General features: G+C 41.6%; 1 protein-coding gene across 1 annotated transcript in view; it reads left to right on the forward strand.

Moving 5' to 3' along the window:
- Positions 1 to 15,300, forward strand: part of Slc4a4 (solute carrier family 4 member 4) — a 427,900-nt gene that overhangs the window by 75,879 nt on the left and 336,721 nt on the right. The window lies entirely within an intron of this gene.

The following is a 15,300-nucleotide window of genomic DNA, read 5'->3' on the forward strand; positions in this document are numbered from 1 at the left end:
TAATGCAAGATATAAAAGAGGAATCCAACAAAGAGATAGAGCACTAAAGAAAAAAATACAATCCGAAATGGCAAAAATGAAAAACATAACATGTCAAATCAAAGCTCTGTGGAAATTCTCACCAACAGAATGGATCAAAGAGAGGTCAGAGTACCTGTGCTTGAAGACCACATAAAGGCACCAGTACAATGAAACAAGGATAAAAATAAAGCAAAAGTCCAAGTGAGGTTTCCAAGGTGTCCATGATACTCTGAAAAGACCAACTCCATGGATAATAGGCATAGAAGAAAGAGAGGAAATTTTCAGAGGTAGGAGATGTTAGTCTAGATATGAGAGACATTTAAGACACCAGACAGACATGACCAGAAATGAATCTCCCCTCCTCTTATTACAAAGAAAATTCTAAATATGCAGAACAAAGAAATTATTTGAAAGTAGCAAGAGGAAACACCAAACCACATATAAAGTAGGCCTGTCAAAATGACAGAATATTATTTAACTGAAAATTTAAAAACCAAGAGTGCCTAAACTGAAAGCGTTTCAAGCTCTAAAAGGCAACGACTATTAAGGCAGAGTATTATACCCAGCAAAGCTGTCATAATTGCAGGAAAAAAGTGTCTTCAAGATAAAAATAGGCTAAAGAAATCTATAACCACTGAGCCAGCTCTACAGAAAATACTTGAAGGAGTCCTTCATACTGAAGAGAAAACAAATCTATTCAACAGGACACAGTCAAGAACTAACCATGCTAGACTGATAATTAAGAGAGGAAGAGGAAGAACATAAACACTACCAAAAAAATGACAAGAATCAATACACACCTTTCAGTAATAGCTCTGAATAGTAATGATCTCAATTCCCCAGTGAAAAGACACAAACTAGTAAACTGGACAAAAAGCAGGAATCATCTATTTGTTGCCTCTATTAAATAAACTTTACTACAAATAACAGTCACTACCTTGGGAGAAAAGGATAAAAATGGGTGTTCCAATTAAATGGACATAGGAAACAAACACAGGTCACTGTAAATACATGACAAAATAGACTTCAAACCAAGGCTAGTGAGAAGAGATTAAAAAAAAGTTCACTTAATTCTTATTAAAGGAACAATCCTTGAAGAAAACATGACCCTAAACATATATGCCCTAAACATAGGCGCACCCAACTTGATAAAACAAATATGATTAGGTGTAAAGCCACCGAGTAACATTAGCAAAATAGTAGTAGGTGCCTTTAATACTCTGGAGATTCCTATCAATTGACAGGCCTTTCCTATTAAAAAAAATAAACAGAAACATGAACATTAAATGACATCATAGACCAAGAAGACTTAACAGAACATTTCACCCCAACACTGCAGAATACATATTCTTCTCCACAGCCAATGAAGTGTTCCTCAAAAGAGCAGCTGTTAGGGCATAAAGCAAATCTCAACGAATGCAGAAGAATTGACATAACTCCTCATACCCTACCTGATCACAATGGAATAAGAATACAAATAAAGAGCAAAAGAAATCCTAGAACTCTCACAAATTCATGGAGATCAGATAATGCACTATTGGATGATGAATGTGCCCTTGAATAAAACAAGAAGGGATCTGGAGATAAATAAACCAGAGAGATCTCAAATAAATAGCTTAATGATTCACTGTAGTGCCCTGGAAAATGAAGACCAAACCAAACCCCAATCACTAGATAGTTTGAGGTCAGGAAAGGAATCCATGGAATGAAAACAACAAATAAAAATTAAGAGAAAATTTTATTTTTTGTTCAACACTTGCACCTAATCTGTCTATAAGACCACTTGACTCTCTTGCCCAAATACCTCTCAAAATTATCCATTTTTCTCCTTCAGTGAATGCTTCCTGTCTTAGTTTTCTTTGTGTGATGTATCAGAATTCTTGAGACTGCAATTCATTATGAACAGATATTTATTTATTTATTTTTTGTTTGTTTGTTTGTTTTTTTGAGACAGGGTTTCTCTGTGTAGCTTTGCGCCTTTCCTGGAACTCACTTGGTAGCCTAGGCTGGCCTCGAACTCACAGAGATCCGCCTGGCTCTGCCTCCCGAGTGCTGGGATTAAAGGCGTGCGCCACCACCGCCCGGCCTATGAACAGATATTTATTGACTCCTAGTTCTGGAGGCCGGGAAGTCGGAGACCAAGGTGCTGGCATCTGGTGATGACCTTCTTATAGCATCACCATAGGAAAGGAGGCAAAAGGGAGGGAGGGAGAAAGAGAGAGAGAGAGAGAGGGAGAGAGAGAGAGAGAGAGAGAGAGAGAGAGAGAGGCTTGCTTTATAAAAGCACCAGTCTTATCTCTGAGGGCAGAGCCCTGAGGTCTCATCACCCCTTTGAAGTCTTGCCACTTACTACTTTGGCTGTGGCAAGGATGTCTCAGCATGAACTTTGCAGAGGGGCAGAGGGTCAGTATTCAGGCTATGACGCTCTACAAGGCAAGCCATTCTTCTGCTCCAATGTGCTCTCCATTCAGTTCTAAGAAAGAACTTTGCAGCTCCTAAAACTGATCACATGTCATCTTTGTTTACAATCTTTCGGTAGTTTCCCATACACCTTGCAATAAGATCTTAATTCCTTCCTGGATCGTAGCAACCCGTGAGAGCTGGAGTCTCCCTCTTCCTCTGGATGTCGTGTTGTCTCCTGTCTCCTTTGGTCATGGTGCTCCACCATCACCCATCCCTTTCTGTTCTACACTCAAGTGCCTTTGAATGTTCCATTTTGACTACCTGGATGTCTTTTCCTACACCTCCCGGTGCAGCTGCCTCATCCAACCAGTTACTGCCATGTTGGGCCTTCCTGGGGCAGTGGACCTCAATTCCTCTGTCTCAGGATTCTCTCCATTTTTTTTTAAAAAAACTATTCTATATGATGGACCTTACTTTATGTTTGTTTATTACGTACTGTCTCTTTTCCCACTCGAATTTAAGTTTCCTGTAGTCAGTGGCCTTGTTTGTCCTGCTCATCTATTTCTCCGATACTTGCGGGGTCTTGAGGAAAATAGGCACTCCATGAACATTTGTATAGACGAGTGCAAAGCGGTTCAAGACAGATGAAATCGTGTGCCTCAGTCTCCATGAGTATGTGCCCACATTTTACCCATTTCTACAACTTCTTAAAAGATGACTTTTACAGAAACGACTGAAAAATAAAAACATGAAGTGCTTTCTGGACTCATGCTAGGGGGTCATTAGATTTAACTTGTAGTTGTTATTCTTTAACCTTTATTTATCCATTGTTTCATTTATTCAGTGTTTAACTTAAAAATTTTAAATTATTGTTGCTGCTGCTGCTGTTGTGTGTGCGGGCACATGCACACACGATGTAGGTGGGAATGGCACATTGATGACCATGTGTGTGAGGTCAAAGGACAACTTTGTGGAGTCTGTTCTCTCTTTCCACTTTTTATGGGCGCTGGGGACCGAACTCGGGTATCTATGCTTGTATAATTGGGTGGCAAGCATCTTGACTCTTTGAGCCACCCCACGAGTCTGATTCATTCTGTTTTAACAAAAGCCCGTTGTAAGAATGAGATCGTACAGAGGATACAAAAATACAGATATTTAAGTCATATGTCTTGCTTTTACAGCCAGCAGGTTTTTTTTTGGGGGGGGCAGCAATATTGAGCAAAAACCTCAAAATGTGGTGATGGTGAAAGAATCAAATGGAAATGCTCTCTGTCAGGAAGAGAGAGAGAGACCTTTAACACGTGACTAGTTACACTCCTTGTTGTTGTAAGGAAGGGTTTGTTTTGATTCACAGATGGAGTGTACAGTCCATCATGGCAAGGAAATCATGGCGGCACAGTCATCCAAAGCCAAGAAGCAGACAGAGAGATGAATGCTTACGCCGTCCAAGACCCCAGCCCACGAAATGGTGCATCCCACATATTTAGTGTGGGTGTTCCCACTTTAATTAACTCAGTCTAGAAAACCACTCACAGACGTGCCAGACGGGTCGTTTCTGAGATGATTCTCAACAGCGTCAACCTGACAATAATGATCCGCCGTCACAGGACTGAACTAATGAGTGACGATAACAGGGTTGAAGCAGATATGGACTGGAGCTTTAAAAGTCAGGCTTTCAATGGGTAGAGCTTGAAGTGGGGGAAACGAAAGCATCTCCATTAGCATAAATGGCCTGAGAAAGGGACTCCGTCCAAGAAGATAAATGGCGTGATTAGGAACTAGGTTGAGTGGAACACTGAGCCGGATGTGGGATCTGTGGCCACTCCAGCCGGCTGAAGCCGGGTCACAGAAAGCTAATAATCTAAGCAATCTAAGCGGAGTAGCTTGGACTTCTTTCAGTGGCCGAAGAACCAGCGGAAGCTTCCTGTCTGTTTCGTTTTGCTGATGGAGGTGGGGCAAGAAGTTACCAACGGCAATGCCTCTAGAAGGTCACTTCGTATTTCTGAGCCCATCTCTTCAACCGTAAAATACAAGGATTTCTTTTTAATCTCGTTCTACAAAGTTTCTATGGAGATTAGGAAACAGGTGACAAAAAACAGCGATTATTTATTATTGACTATAACATCGGATTTATTGGATCAATTATTTTAGTATTCCACTGGACTGTTTCCAAATCGTCTGGACTGACGGCTTATCAGTTTATTAGCACAGCTCCACCGCACCTTGTATGGAATATTTTTTTGGGAAAGCTCACCTCCATCTTCTTGGTTACTCTGCTCTTTATTCCAAATGGGAACTGCAGTGTTGGGGGAAGCTTTTGAACAGTGGCTCCTTAAGTGGAATATCTTTTACTCTTGCCAGCATAGGTGAAGTCTTAAATAAACAGTCAATATTTTACATTTTTAACTGAATAAAAGAAACAGTCAGAATTTGAGGGTCACTGACTGGGAAGAAAGAACTGTTTAGTATGCTTCTATTCTGTTCTATTGTTTCTCTCTCTCTCTCTCCTTTCTCCTTCCTTCCTTCCTTCCTTCCTTCCTTCCTTCCTTCCTTCCTTCCTTCCTTCCTTCCTCCCTCCCTCCCTCCCTCCCTCCCTCCCTCCCTCCCTCCCTCCCTCCCTCCCTCCTCCTCCTCCTCAAATTCTTTCTTTCATACTTTCTTCCATCTAGGACGCTGGGCTATTGGTTCCAATACACACTAAATGTAAAAAGAAATAGGAGCACCGAGAAAGAAGGCTGATTACTTCCCTCAAAGGATCAAAGTTGCTTCAGCACTCAGAAGACCTCACAGGAAAAGAATTTACCTATTAATGAGATGGCCAAAATCTCCCTCTTCCAGTTTCTGATTTATGCCACATATTCTGGTTCTTTATTTTTTAAAGGATAGAAACTTAAATATAATGTAGGGTTAAATATTTCTAGGCCCAGGCTCCGCCGCCACTGGATACCAAACCAACAATAAACAGCCCCTGCAACACCCAGGAGAAGATTATCTACCCTCTCTCTTTTAAAATGAAAAGTCAGAAAAGTTGAAAGTCCTAGTGTAAGTAAACACTGTGGCCTGACCAGTCCATAGGCCAACAGTAATGGTTTTCAAATATGTTGTACATCACCATGCACCCTGGAGAAAGGCGTGTGGATGGGAAGTACATGTGTGTAATTGAAATGAGAAGCGAGTACCACAGAAGATCTCACTATAATTATTCATGATGAAATATAGTCTTATTTATTTATTTTGAGCTAAGGTCTCATTATGTAGCCTTAGCTGGTCTAGAAGTAGCCCAGTCTGACCTCAGACTTGTACCGGTCCTCTTAACTCTGTCTGGTAAGTGCTGGTATTACAGATGCGCGCCCCCACCACGACTGGCCTGCAGGCATGCTAAACAAGAAAATAAAACCGAGACACGGCATCATTTCCAAGCTCGGAACCTCGGTATTTGCAAAATGGAGTGTTCAGAGACACATGGAGACGTTGATGTGGGGCTGTGCATGCTCTGGCAGGTCCAGCTGAGTCCGAGAACTGGATGCAATTAAGATGTGGCCCTTGTGTGGATTTCTTCAACAATTAAGCTGACTCTTCTGGGTCAGATGTTTTAAGTTCTCAGAGAAAGAGCATCTCCCACTGCAGACTTCCTCAGACTTCAAGGGAGTGTGACAAGAGGTGACTGTAAATGAGGGAGTTTGGAAAGCCAGATAGATTTTTTTCTCAAGAGAGGAGTGATGCCATTATCAGCAGCAGCTTAGAATATTACACTAGCTAACGTATTGAGCTGTCCTTGGAACATGGTAGCAGTTGTGTAGGTGTGGGCTGTGAATTTTTTTGTTTGTGTGACCATGAGGATTTTTGTTGCCAGATAGGGGCTGCTGTCAATAGAGAGCCCAGGCTCTGAGTGTCCATCAACAGTGGGGGAGCCTGGAACCATGCTGAAAAAGTGAAGAACTAAAGGGGTAAATCCACGGAGTCTATTTAACGAGCAAAGGAACTTATTGGGGGTTAACTTACAACCATGGGAGATTTGTCGTAGGGTCCAGGAAAGCTGATCTGCCTGGTCCAAGATCTTAGCACCCAAACCATGAGGAGGTGAAGAGAGAGCTGCGTATGTGCATCCCAGGTCTTAAGGGGCAGGTACTTCAAGGCCAAAGCTGGAACAGCTACCCATTACATCTCCCCCTTTTGTCTAAACAAGAAAGTTCTAACCTAATACAAAATTATATACAATAGGAATGATTATCAAATATTGTCCAGGAGAAATAAAGGGTAATGACATAAGCAAGATGGAACTACAACCAGCAAGAACAACATCAAACAACACTCACATACTAAAAGCCAAAGATATCCAGAATATAGGTAAATGGCATGTTATAGAGATTATTCCAAAAGCTGTCCTATCCTGAAGAATCTGAATCTAGTACTTAGTATGTTCTAGATATGAAAAGATTGTAACTGTAACTATCAGCCTTCAAACCCATCAAAGACCTGAGAAGGAACATAACAATACCTGAGAAAACAGGAAAATGCACACAAGCAATTTTGAAAATCTTTCAAGAATAGACAGAGACAACTGGCAGCCTGGACAATCACCGAAAGTTTCTCAGCGCCATTGGGACATCCAATTTGACTACAGGCCTAGAATATCTGACAGACCATTTCAGAAGCAGGAATTTTGAAAGACCATCTTACTCTGTCTTGGCAAAGTTCCGTAGTCACTTTTCCTTGTGTCTCACTCATCCAGAAAGGACAGTGTTCACACTGTCAGCAGTCGAGGCAAGGGCAGTTCTTTGCCCAGCAAGCCATTATGTGCCAAGAAGAAGACAAACTTCCAAATAAAGTGTCTAGAAGCCCAACATTCTCTTGGGATCAGATTGATGCTTCCAGGAGCAACCATGTCTCACGTCAACAAGTTCTAAGAATATCAAAAACTTTTTTTTTTTTTTTTGGTTTTTCGAGACAGGGTTTCTCTGTGTAGCTTTGCGCCTTTCCTGGAACTCACTTGGTAGCCCAGGCTGGCCTCGAACTCACAAAGATTCGCCTGCCTCTGCCTCCTGAGTGCTGGGATTAAAGGCGTGCGCCACCACCGCCCGGCTTAGAATATCAAAAACTTTTAAATGCCATATTTTCTAGGTCTATAAAGTGTTTGAAGATTACCTATCCATATGACCTATGTATATGTAAATCTGGACAATCTAACTAACATAGCTATAGATATGACAAGCATGGGTGACTATAAATCTGTAAGTCTTATCTACCTAAATAACCTAAGAACTAAGCCTTCCCCAAAACAAGGTAATCAGTCTGTAAACAAATGTACAGTAAAAGGACAATGACCTCAAAATTGTGGCAATACACAAAATGTCTTAAACAGAGGTAGAAATGTAGAGTATAATATGCAATATGACAACAATCCCAAATATGAATCAATATACAAAATATCTTAAACAGAGGTAGAATATAATTTTACATTTGTATCAATATATAAGATATTACAAATAGGAGTAGAATATATGTACAATGCGTCAAATATAGTTCTGTATTTGTATCAATATACAAATTATCTTAAATAGTAATATAAAAATAGTTTACATTTGTGTCAATATACAAGAATCCATAACTATGCAAATTATCTAAGGCTGATATTTTACTAAATTAGTTTACTAGTATATATAATAATTTACCTTAATATCCTATACCTATCTATTCCCCCTTTTCTTTTCCTAAGGAGAATACTGAGTCTAATTTTAATTGTTCCACTCCTAACCTTATAACCATTATTCATAACCCAGAGAAAATGAAACCTTTGTGAGGAGGCATCATTTTCTTAAAATTGCTTTCTGCTGTTTAGGGGGTGATGGTATCTCTGTGGGGTCCTGTAAGAAAGCTCAAATAGTTAGGTCTCAGTAGGGCTAGCTGTAGATTCTGCAGCCAGTCTCAGAGTAATGGGTAAGGTTGTCTGAGATTTTGGCTATAAGTGTAGTATGATGGAAGTGTCCTGAAGAGTTTTCAGTCCAAAGTTGATCATTGAGTAATGTTCATGGGTACCATGGCATCATTCTGAATTGGGTAGAGTCATTGTTGTGGGACCCCATCTTCCTTCTGGAGACTTTTCAGAGATTGCTATTGGAAGGGCTTGGTTCTTTTTTATTGAGGAAAAACTTGAACATTATTAATATCAAAATGGAAAGTTTGGATTTATTCTGGATAGAGAAAGGATCCTCCAAAAACAAGGACAAGCACAGAAAGAAAGAGAATCTTGACAACAATGGTCCCTTTTTTTTTTTTTTTTGAATTGGTTTTCTTCTCTCCCACAGCAATTGGCTCTTGTGATATGAGACAGAATCTTTTAATTTTTTTCTTCTAGCAACATGCTTGGGTTTAGAGAAGGAGAGAGTCCTGTACATGCATCCCAGGTCTGAAGGGTCCCCAGGGGCAGGTACTTCAAGGTCATAAGCAGGTGGAGCAGTTACCTGCTGCCTCACTAGGGGCAGTGCTTCAAGGTCAAAGCTGGAACAGCTACCCACTACAAAGAACAGTGTTCAGTGAATCAGAAAGATGGGCCACCAGATGAACCCCCTTACTTCCTGGCCTTGTTTTTAAAAGCTAGTGTTATATGCTGCGACTGTCTTCAGACAGAATTAGCCTCAAAAACCACACCATTTAAAAAATGTAATATGATCAGTCAGCTGGAAACTACAAATGCAAATTATGTAGAGGTAAAAAAAAACATAAAAAATTAGTGGTTTTCTCTGAGAAAGGTATTTTTAAAATTACTGTTCCATCTATTTCATGCCTTTGTTTCAAAATAATGAAACTACATTGCTTTAATAATGGAAAAATGAATAATTTTTCAAATGAGACTGCTCCAACCAGAAGTCCAGCAAGATGCTTGATAAATTCGACTTTAATGTTTTATAGTTCATTCACACACACACACACACACACACACACACACACACACACACACAAATATCCAAATATCCTTCTGAAGATATTTTCGTCTCCTCACTGATGTGACTGGAACCTGATACAGCACTGGGGGCGGGGAATGGAGTCCTTAGTGTCACATTTTGTCTATTATATGTGTCCTCATTAAAGCATATACTCATTCACATAGAAATACCATTAGGCATGTAAGTGGGTTTATTTATATATTTTCAGTTGCAACTTATGTTAAAAATCAGCCACCTGCTCATATGGTTAAAATTCCCCCAAAGCACAAATGACTCAATGAAAAGGCTTCCTTCACTAGCGATCTCTCCCCATCTAATTTCCTTCCCTAGAGGCAAATGCAGCTTTTATCTGCTCCTTTTCTCCAGTATCTTGTACACATACAAATAAATATATTGATGTAGCCTAAAAGTTACTGTGTAAGAAGGATCTTGTCTTAGAGATACTGTGGTTTCTGAAATAGTTTAATCATAAAGACACATTGTGGAGAAGTAAGCCTCTTTACCTTTAATGTTCTAAACAAGAGGGAGCCAGAGTACTTATTTTGATAAGTAATTAGGTCTTAAGTTCTGCCGTGTGCCAGGCACTGCCACATGCCCTTTGTCCTGTTTAGTTGCTGTTGTGCATTGCCACCCCTTACATCCTCTGGTTGAGATCAGTGTGCCAGTATCTCTTCTTTTTGTATTTATTTATTTTATTTTTACACCCTCACTACAGTTTCCCTTCCTTCCTCTCCTCCCAGGCCCTCTCCTCTATCCCTACCCCCCCAGACCCTGTTTCTTTTCTGAAAAGGGCAGGCCTCCCATGGATATCAACCAGCCATGGTACATCAAGTTGCCAGCCTCATTTCTTAGCAGCCTGCCCACATCCACCTGACAGCATCCCTCCCTGGTCTTGTGAACTCTGTCACATCTCTAGGCCTTATTCCTTGCAGCCAAGGGCTCACGCAGCTTCCCAGTGTTTTCCATGGTAAAGAAAGGCAGTGCTGACTTTTTTTTTTTTTTTTTAAATTACGGAGGGATGGTGAGGTTAACCAGGCACTGAAAACTGGGGTGTTGCGTCCCTGTATCCACAGCATCTAGCACTTTACAGCATTTAGCATTCCAAAATTCTATAAATGATCTTGTGTCTTTACCTACCAGCCTCACAGGCAGGGACTCTGCTTTTGGAAAACCATCTCCTACAAGAGTCTTGGATATAAAGTTAGTTGGTCCATAAGAAATATTGGTTGGGCTGAGGACATAGCTTAGTTGGTAAAGTGCTTGCTACACAACAGGAGCACCTAACTTTGATCCAAATTAAAACAAAACAAAAAGCTGGGCACGGTGGTGTATGTAATTTCAGTGGGCTCCAGGGAGACAGGTAACTCTGGCTACCTAGTCTGGCTTAATTGATGAGCTTCCCGCCAGTGAGAGTCACTGCCTCAGAAGAAAAAGGTGGACGGACACACACACACACACACACACACACACACACACACACACTACTTGTGTGGGAGACCTAACTGTGTCCTGTGTTCTGTGGGGGAACTGCACATTCTAAGACAAATGTTCTCAGAATGTTCTTTCCCTGGGGAGGGAGGGGGAAAATTTTAATATTCACATTTCCATCTTGTAACATTCACCGTAAGAATGTCTGGCAGATGTGGACTTGCAGTGCTGTTCGTTGCTGGAGAGGGGACCCAGGTGCTTTTGGGATGTGAATGGGTTGGGATCAGTTCTATCTAGTGGTGGGTCAGCCTGCCGGAGAACCCGCCTCCGAGTGAAAGAACAGCTGATCTACACCATTCTAGCCACAGGCAGAACGGGAAGGGCAGCTCTGAAGCAGCCTGCCACCTGGGCTTCCTCATCTCCCAAAGAGGTGGGAGGACAGTGGGACACAAAGGACAAACAACTGTGTTGTGTCTGAGAAGAGGATGGTATGAACACACACACACACACACACACACACACACACACACACACACACACACACACCAGGCTCTATTTGGCAGAGAAGTCTGACATAATTCTCTATTATGTGACCTAAGAACAGATAATCTTTAATCACAGCCATAGGTTTCAAGTGGCTTGGTAGCCTGTGTCAAGGTTTTTTTTTTCCTTCTCCCCCAAACAGAGAGGCCTGTGTCCTGTGTTATTCTGATCTATGAGAGGATTCCTGTAGGAGGGAGAGGCTGGGAGACTTGCCTCAGGTTACCAAACAACACCTGATGACAAACGGGTAGATAGCGTTCTGGAAGATTTGCATGTCTCTCTGTCACTATATTGTTCCAATCTCACCAGGGGAAATCATTCTGGTAGTCCTAATGGAGTTGTAATTTACACCCCTTCATTTTACTGCTGAGGGAATCAAACCTAAGAAAGGCTGGATGTCTTGTTTTTTTTTTTTTACTTTAACAGCGCTAGGATCCTGTCTTTAGCAGTCATAGTCCCTTCTAATATTTGATTTTAGGCACGTGCTCTAAAAATGACAGTTGGATATGGTCTAGAGACTAGCTGTTAAAACTGTAAAGCAACTCATGACACATGTTTAACCAAATAAAATTATTTTCCCCAGCTCATGGCGTGCCGACAGTTTGCAAAGCCCATACTCACCTTCCTCCTTGCCTCATAAAAAGGGGCTGCAGCTATTTTTAAACCCAAGGTTTGTAGAAGGGAACACAGATTATAAATCTAGGTTAGTTGAATTTATTCAGGAATTTGTCACACTAAATATGAACACACTAAATACGACTCTCTGGAGTCCAAGTAAAAAAGAAATGACGGATTGATTATCTAAATTTCTTTTCCTATCTCTCCTCCCCTCCTCTGGCCCCCACCCCTTCTCCCCTCCCCTCTCCTGACCCCACCCCCTCAGGTTTATCCTTGACTAGTAGCAGAGCAAGAAGAAAAAACCCCAAGTTTCTTGCTCTCACTTAAGGCAGTGGCTAGCCTGACATAAGAGTAACAACTTCCGTGAATCTCTGTTGCAATATTGTTTGCCAGCAAAACAACTCTAAGTCAAAACAAGAAGCAGCACAAAGAAAACCACCATTCTATGTAACGAAATACTTGTCAAACTTGTACAAATGAGTGGCCTATTTAAAAAGAACTCCAAATGCAGGAACACTTGCATCAGCCATTCTGGAGGCAACAGAATAGTGTCTCTACCACTGCCTTTCTGTTTAGGTCTCTTAGGAGATGTGTATGAATGCTACAGTTTTTTCATAACTTCAGGATAAATATTCAATATTTCCACCTTTCTGTTATGATAAAATAACAAAAAGATTCAAAAATATGTTTATAGATTCCACTGTATAGTGAGCAAGTAGCAACAAGCATCACTTTTTTAAAATTTTATGTAATGGAAGCAACTTAAATACAGATCTTTGGGACCTGGTCACAATCACACAAAGATTGAGAAAACTCTACGGTGATACTCCTTTCTGCAGGTCAGCTCTGTGCCCTACATCCACTCCACGGTTAATAGCAAGCCGGCTAGTTGTGCAATGTTAGCACATATCACCCTGTCATGCTCTGTCCTGATGCCACACATTCATGAGCCCCAGATGAGCTTGCCTTGTCTGAAGCAGGAGGCTTCATCACCTGCCACCACTAGATGGTGCTTGTCATTGAAAGAAAGCTCCGTCCAGATTGTTTTCTCTATTAGGACCATGGATGATGAGAAACTTGATTAATACACTAACTAGTGAATGGGAAGCTCAGAGGGCTATAAAGCCTAGAGAATTATTGGCCAAGAAGCAAACGAACCATTACCAGTTGAGAGTATACTAATTCCACCAATCTTTGTTTTTTTCTTCTGGATATTCATCCCTGATGCTGCTCCTGGTATGTAGGTATTCTACTACTGAGCTGAAGCCCAGTTACCCGCCTCCCGCCACCACTACCACACACACACTTTATTGTGTTGTTATTGAGGCAAGTCTTGTAATATGTCCTAGGCTATCTTTGAACTCACTATGTAGCCCAGGCTGGCCTGAAACTTGTACTCCTCCTGCTTCCACTTTGGGATTACAGGTGTATTCTCCCACATCCAGCTTTTCTGTTCACTCTATTCACCCTCAAACTTCGTGAACCATAAGACAAAAAGAACAAATTAATCTTTCTTTGGTTAAAAGAGAAGCAAAGGCAATAGCACATATTTTAGGACAGGTGTGTGTGTGTGTGTGTGTGTGTGTGTGTGTGTGTGTGTGTGTGTAGGGGGGGTCCTCAGTATTTGTTGTCCTCACTCAGAATGGCAAAGGCAAAGGTGGACCACACACAGAGTTAGCAAAAAGTTAATCATGACCTTTCAAAGGAAAAGCGCGTGGATCTCAATTACTGGACAGTCATCAATAGGAAAGGAAATGGAACATGCTTTTTTAATTGCGGGATAGCAAACACCAAGGAGAGAGTGATAACAGAGCTGGTGGGTTGTCTGCCAAGGCCAATTCTTTTCTCATTAATTTAAGTCGCATACCAAATTTCACCCCACAGTGCTCATTCTCTCCTCACCCCCCCCCCCCCCGCCCTGCTCACCGGCTCGATACCCCCTTTCAGGGCGAAGTCTTGCCAATCTTGATATTAAAATGCCTCCAGGGGTTACCTATCAATGTGCACGAAGGGCATTTTGACATATTTAGCAGCCAAATACATGGAAAATGTGTTTCTTGGACTTTCCCTTTCTCAGACAGTCACCAAAGCTGACTATTCATGGCTGGTTCACGACTATAATGAGAAATTGCCAGCTATGTTGAAATACATAATCCACAGCGTGAAAAACTGCTGATCAGCAGTGGCAAATTCTTAATACAAAAGTGATTTCTTTTTGCTCATGAGCCTTAGGTTGCTGATTCTTGCTGTGTGTTTAGGAGTGACAGTTACTTTAAACATTAGTCTAGAGACAAAATAGAATTACTCACGGGAGAGATTTAAAGGCCAGGTTTTGTTCCCCCTGCACTTCTGGATTGCCCCCGTCGCTACAGTAGGTTATGTAGAATGTGTGAACACGCAAGCAAGCCAGATACGACAACAGCCAAACACATGACATTAGTGTATTTTAATTTCAGACATTAGGCAACTTGGGGTGGTTCCCAGCGCTTGCTGAGTGTTGAGTAAGGGTTTTACACACACCAGCTTTCTCCAAACACAAGCTCTGTATCTGCTTTTCCAACCCCGGGGGAGACACCATGGATCTTCTCCAGTTCTAGACACTGAAGGAAAAAAAAAGTGCCTCTGCCATTAAATCTATTTCACCTTCTACCCACAATGTCCCCCTCTCTGGCATCTTATGACCTACGTTGGAGGGGGTGTTGGAAGCAAGAGTCAGTATGTGAAATGACTTCTGGACTCATGTGTTTGGGTGGCTATGTGGAAGTCTGAGCAGTGACTTTCACATACTATATGCATGAGCAGGAAACACAGATATGTTTACACCATATGCTGTGTGGTTTAAGCCCCTTAAATGGCAACTCTGTAGGAGTCTTCAGAACATTAGATGGTGTCTGTGCCGGCATCTATTCACACCTTAAAGGATTTCTTGACTGATCATAGTAGTGCGGGACCATTGACATATTGTGATTTGCTTGGCAAAGTGTACTTCATTAATTAGCTTCAGCAGCATGGTAAATATGAAGGATCATTTTGCAAACTCAAGAACCCGCCTTGGATGGCTAAGGGTGTTTCCCTAACTCCAGACAGAAGCCACCAGGGACATAATGAAAGGCAAGGTGGAGGAGGTCCACCGTGTCCCCAGACATCCTTTGCCAATAAAGATGTATGGTGACTTAACGCTGAGGGCTGGCAGCACTTTCTTTACAAACACGCCCCAAGTTTTGTAAAGTAGCATCCAGAATGATCTGGGCTGGGAAATGAGTGCAACTTCAGGTTTTCACCGGTGAGGGAACTGAGGCCAGCCGGGGATGAAACGTTGAACCTAGCGACCAGCTCTGGGCTG

The sequence above is a fragment of the Peromyscus leucopus genome, chromosome 10 (genome assembly GCF_004664715.2).
Source record: "Peromyscus leucopus breed LL Stock chromosome 10, UCI_PerLeu_2.1, whole genome shotgun sequence".
Lineage (NCBI taxonomy): Eukaryota > Metazoa > Chordata > Mammalia > Rodentia > Cricetidae > Peromyscus > Peromyscus leucopus.